At 39.9% G+C, this 6,031-nt stretch overlaps 1 protein-coding gene across 1 annotated transcript in view; it reads right to left on the bottom strand.

The window, feature by feature from the left end:
• LOC125884280 (zinc finger protein 345-like) overlaps nucleotides 1-6,031 on the bottom strand; it is a 39,472-nt gene that overhangs the window by 31,800 nt on the left and 1,641 nt on the right. The gene's annotated exons all lie outside the window — the stretch shown is intronic.

The raw sequence follows: 6,031 nt of genomic DNA, 5'->3' as shown, positions 1-6,031 counted from the left end.
TATTTCCGGCCAGGTTTTTCCAGATTAAAGTGAAAGAAGGTCGCCATCTGGAGGTCAGGAGGGAAACAGCAGTACAATTTATTAAATCAACGTTTTTAAACACAACAAAACAAAATAAAATAAAAAAAAAATAATACACTTTTTTGGCCTGGTTTTGATCTTTATGAGCTTAAATAATGATCTCACCTGGTGATTCCATCAAACCATTCAGTGGAATCATTTCTCTGAGATAAGCAAAGTCAGGAGAAGCAACACTGAAGGTGCTAAAATAATCCCTTGACATGCCTATGTCTGATACCTTTAGCTCACTGCAGCCATTTCATTAGCGTTTCAGCCCTGAGTAGCACATTGCAGCACTGTTATTTTCCCCTCTGGTTAGTGTGGTTTTCAGAGTATGACGTGTTGCGCTCTCAGGTCAGCGAGCTCTCATCCAGTGAAGAGAGAGTGTTCATAAATATTAATGAGCATGAGGACCTGATGTCAGTGGTTTTACAGAAATTAAACAACCTAAAAAACTTTTAGGAACATGTGACAATGTCAGTCACAGCTGCTGCGTGAGCTTTAACCAATGAGCTCATTTATTGTCTCATTGCTGTCACATCATGAAGGATAACGAGTCCAATGCGTCATGAAACAGTGTTAATGCTGAGGAGGCCGACTACAACAGCTCAGCTAATACTGACTGATGGAAACAGTTTCAAATGTCAGTGCATCTTTGTGTCGACAATACAGAACAGGATGTAAGCAGGTGTTACCTTCGAACCAAAGAATGATGTTCACCTCCAGAAGCATCAACAGGGAGGCAGAGGAGTGAATCAGAATCAGAAATACTTTATTGATCCCCGAGGGGAAATTATTTATGTTACAGGTGTTCCTTGCAAGAGAGGAAAAATACGTGAAAATATAAGAAATTTAAACAATAGATTAAGATTATTTGCACAAACAGAATATATACAGTCAGGGTGAATGGGGTTATTGCACAAGTTAAATTAAAGAAGAGAGAAGGGGAGGAGGAGAGGTCTGATGGCTGGAGCTCCAGAGAGGAAATGAATGAATGAAATCACCTGGATGAGCTCCTGCTTTTATCGTCTTTCTGTTTATCCTTCAATGATGAAGCTGAATTTGAACTCAAAGCCTGCCAGTCCCCGCTGAAGACAGATGTTTGACCTGGAGACGGCTGACTGATGTCCTGTGACCTCAGTATTATACATACACAGTTAAACATGAAATTAGATTTCCAGTTCTGCCACTGAGGGCACGACAGCCTGATTTTTAGGCTCCCCGACAGTTTTGTAAAATAACAGAACATTCCAGAAGAGAAGCAAGACAGCCGAAGCAGCTCAGCAGACCCTACATGACGAGGGCGACCCTGAAGCTAACCTGCAAAACATTCTCAGTCTTCCCTTCTTACCCTTGCTCTCTCCTGTTTGTCCTCCCACACTCTTTATGCTGAACACTTACCTGTTTATTATTTGTATAAAGTGTTCATTTTGCTTTGTGTCAGCGTGATGGCACTAGGAAACTGTTTTTCTTTAAATAATCCCGTAAGAGGTGGGCCGTGTTAAAATGTCCAGACAAGAAAATAAACAGGTCATTCATTTATTTGTTGTAAATGAACTTCAGGAGTTCAGAAGAGTTAACAGAGTACAACTTTCAGACGTCAATCAAGAAGTGAAGAGAGCAAACGACAGACTGGACAAGGGGAGGAGAGACTTTAATAAAACGGAGACCATGCTCAGAGATGGGCAAAAATACATCAAAATGTATTTTGATACAAAATACCCCTCAAATAAATGTATCAAAATAAAATACATGTATTTTGTATTTTCAAATACAGAAAATACTTTTGTCTTTCTCGTTTTAGCAGCGACCTGCAGCTCTATAGGTCACTCTGTCGGTCAGTTGGTCGGTTGGTCCACAAATCTTTTCATGAATAACTCAAAAAGTCCTTGACCAAAAATGCTCAACATTTGCATATTGCAACTAGAGACCATGAGTAACTATACCAGAAAGAACACCATGATTCATCCATTAATGGTGTGATAGTAGCAAATTTGCGCTTGTTTTCTCACAGTGTGGTGAAGCAGAGTATTCAGGTTTGGGCTGTAGGCTACCCTAAAATATTATTTATTGATTCAGATTTAGATTCAGACAACTTTATTGATCCCACGTGAGGCAGTTCATTTGTAGCATACTCATCCCAAGCATCAACCACAACAACATACAGTTTCCTATGTGATGCACAGTCCAGTGAAACAGACCACGAGGTCACTGAAGGGCCCAAGATTAAATAAACATATAGATACAAATATATTTAAAAAGTAAAAAATATTGTTACATCCCATATTATAAGAATGTGCAGCCTATTATTTTTGTTTTTTGAATCAAGGAGAAAGTATTTTGAGTATTTTAAATACAAAATTACTCCACTCAAAAGTATTTAGTTACAGATTACATTTGTTTTTTATTGGCCTTATCAAATACAAATTACAAAATACTCAAATAGGTATTTTAAATACAAGTAATAGAAATACTGCCCATCCCTGACCGTGCTTCAAGCAACATCAACGCTAATGAAGCAGCTAATGCAGCACCAAGCTAATGTTAAAGCCAGGCTAATGATCCAGGGGAGGTCGAGCAATACAGGTGGATTTCTGGATAACTAGTTGAAAAGCGTGCTCGACTTTCTTCTTGAAAAGGAGGCAAGAGCAGAGCGAGCACACTGAAGCCCAGCGCCCTGTAAGCAAAGCTCCGATCTACAGTGGACAAATACAAGATTGATCAGAGGAAAGAAAGAAAAAAAGAAGTGATCTGCAACAATGCCGGCTTCTATGATGACCATGAATTTCCCCCCAGAATGCTTAAAGAAGTCGTTCACAGTTAGAAAGATGGTCAATAAAACTAGGATGTCTACATCATCATTTGATCATCACTTTAATAACAACTCAAATTCAATTCAACGTAGTAGTAAAGCTATCACAGGAGGCTTTCAGAGAAAAGACCAACACCAGGAACTTTGATCCCACTGCAGAGCCTACAATCTATTTTTTATTTGATCTAAACGAATGATATGGACATTAAAATCCTCTACGCAAAAACAAAACAAAACAAAACAGGAAACAGTCTTCTAATAAAGCGCTATCAATTAAACTTGTGTCTCTGAACCTCCAACGAGAGTCAAAAAGAAGAAGAGCTCGGCCCTGCTGAGCCTCCGTCTTTATACAGGTGGAGCTCAGGAAGAAAAAGATTTTCAAAAAAACATATAGATAAAAAACATATAGAAAAGAAAATGGCTAAAGTCTGGCTAGATAGTTTTGAATTTTCGTTGACTAAAAGTATGAAGGATTAAAATGACTAAAATATGACTGAAACTAATAAACATTTTCATCCAATTAACACAGACTTCAACACATCTACTTCAAATATCAAACACGTGACCAGATACATCATATCAATCTGGTATCAACAACTTGTTCCTGATGATGCTAATAATAACATACTTGCCTTACAGAACAGTGTTAGCATTGGTCATCCTTAATGTGAAAACTCAGAATATAACAACACATCTATCAGAGTAAGTTGTGGACATTAGAGGATACAGCCAGCTTGGCTCTGATGGCCGTTCAGGGCGACGCAGTGTAACATTGTTGGTGAGCTCTTAAGGAATTACCACAAGAAAAAGATTTCCCACATTGTTCACAGCTGTAAGGTTTCTCTCCAGTGTGTATGCGGTAATGAACTTTAAGGTAACCTGAGGAAGCAAAGGTTTTCCCACATTTGTCACACCAGTATGATTTCACTTTGGTGTGAACAACTTGATGCCTAGTAATATTACCATGGGTGAAGAAAGCTTTCCCACAGTCGCCACAACTGTACAGTTTCTCTCCAGTGTGAATACGTTGATGATCTTCTAGGTGGTTTCGAATTCTAAAGGATTTCTCACATTGGTCACAGCTGTATGGTTTCTCTTCATTGTGCGTACGATGATGGCATTGAAGCAGACCTGATGTACTGAATGCTTTACCACACTGGTCACACTTGAGAGAATATGAGCAACTGAAAGCTCTACCACATTGGTCACAGCTGTATGGTTTCTCTTCAATGTGAGTACGTTGATGATTTTCTAGGTATCTTCGAACTGTAAAAGATTTTCCACATTGGCCACAGCTGTATGGTTTTTCTCCAGTGTGAATACGTTGATGATTTTCTAGGTATCTTCGAACTGTAAAAGATTTTCCACACTGGTCACAGCTGTATGGTTTCTCTCCGGTGTGAGTACGATGATGACATTGAAGCTGACTTGATGTAGCGAATGCTTTATCACACTGGTCACAGCTGTATGGTTTCTCTCCGGTGTGAATGCGCTGGTGGCATTTCAGAACATCTGCTCGTTTAAAAGCTGCCCCACATTGGTCACAGCTGTACGGTTTCTCTTCAGTATGAGTATGATGATGACATTGAAGCTGACTTGATGTAGCAAATGCTTTACCACACTGGTCACAGCTGTATGGTTTCTCTCTGGTGTGAACACGTCGGTGGACTCTTAGTTGATATGACCGAGTGAAAGTTTTCCCACACTGATCACAGCTGTATGGTTTCTCTCCAGTGTGAATTCTTTCATGAACCTTTAACTTTCCAGATGATGAGAAGGATTTGTCACAGCACTGACAGCGGTGATGCTTGCTTCCGCCTCTTCGTCCCTGGTTCTATAGCAACAGACAGAGGGGAGTGTTAGTGATGTGTCAGGGTGGAGTGAGCCATCTAAAACCATACATTTAATTCAGAGCATGTCTGTGGAAAATAACCCACAATGTTAGAGATAACCAACTGCAGGGCCGTGTCCACAGATGGGCCTGGGCTAGCACTGGCCTCTGTACAACTGTGATTGTATTTTATCATAACATAAAAGCCATCATCAACAGTAACTTCACACAACTCAGCTGAAAGTGAAGATGAAACAGTAAAATAGAACAGATATCTAAAGTAAAAACAGGACACGGGAGAGAAACTAAATTCCAAACCACAGAGATTTAGTTAGAAGCTACAGTGGTTTCCTGCAGGGATGTGCTGTGGCTCAGCAGACAAACTGAGACCACAGCGTACAGATCAATATGTTTCATATCAAGCTAATGACGGATTTATTTTGACCCAACCACAGTTTGTGATTGTTGGCGACCCACAAGACTAACTAAAATGGTTTTGTCAAGTAATCCACGCAGCAGAATGAGTTCCAGCATCTCTTTGGTCACAAAACCCTGTACTGGGACCTCAGATCATTACATTTCATCTGGAAATGTGCCTGAAGGACCCGTTAATGGTTTCACAGTCAGTGGCATGTCCAGAACATTTTTACTGGGGTGGCCAAGGTGGGCCGTAGAGCTAGTGTGGGGTGGCCATGGCATAGCGAACTTAATGAACGGCAGGTGATCAAAATGTGTAATACCGATGTTCAGTGCGTCTCATTGCTTTAACCAATGCACAGTTGAATCATAATTACATCTCAAAATGTCCAGTGTAATCTTCAGCAGTTCATGAACGGTGCCTTGCTCACCACCACACACAAACTAAAGCTGATTTTACATCTGAACAACACTAACACGCAACTACTATTCTGTTCAATTTTCTATTGGACTGCCACCCATCACAGTCTCTGGGAAGCTGTGATTGTTTTATAATGTCTATTTTAATAATCAGTAATTATGTTCAGGGTAGGCTACACATCGTCTCGGAGCCATTTCCTTATAGTGGAGTAAAGCCCTCGTCTCTTCCCAGGTTAGTATAGTGAAATCCATCTGCTTTTAAAATGAATTATACTGTATAATCATGAAAATGACACATGTCAAACTAATGATTCAATTCACTTTTTATCCAAACGAGTGAATTACAATATATACATAAGTTAAATTACGAAATCTATAAACAGACAATAACAAAAACCAAACAAACCTCAACGTATGGTCAGGTGACCAGCCGGCGTGCAGCAGTGACCAACACAGACGCTGAAGAAGAGCATGAGCACGACCAAGAACAG

This window comes from Epinephelus fuscoguttatus, linkage group LG23 (assembly GCF_011397635.1).
Source record: "Epinephelus fuscoguttatus linkage group LG23, E.fuscoguttatus.final_Chr_v1".
Classification (NCBI taxonomy): domain Eukaryota; kingdom Metazoa; phylum Chordata; class Actinopteri; order Perciformes; family Serranidae; genus Epinephelus; species Epinephelus fuscoguttatus.
This window is presented reverse-complemented; position numbering and strand designations above follow the sequence as displayed.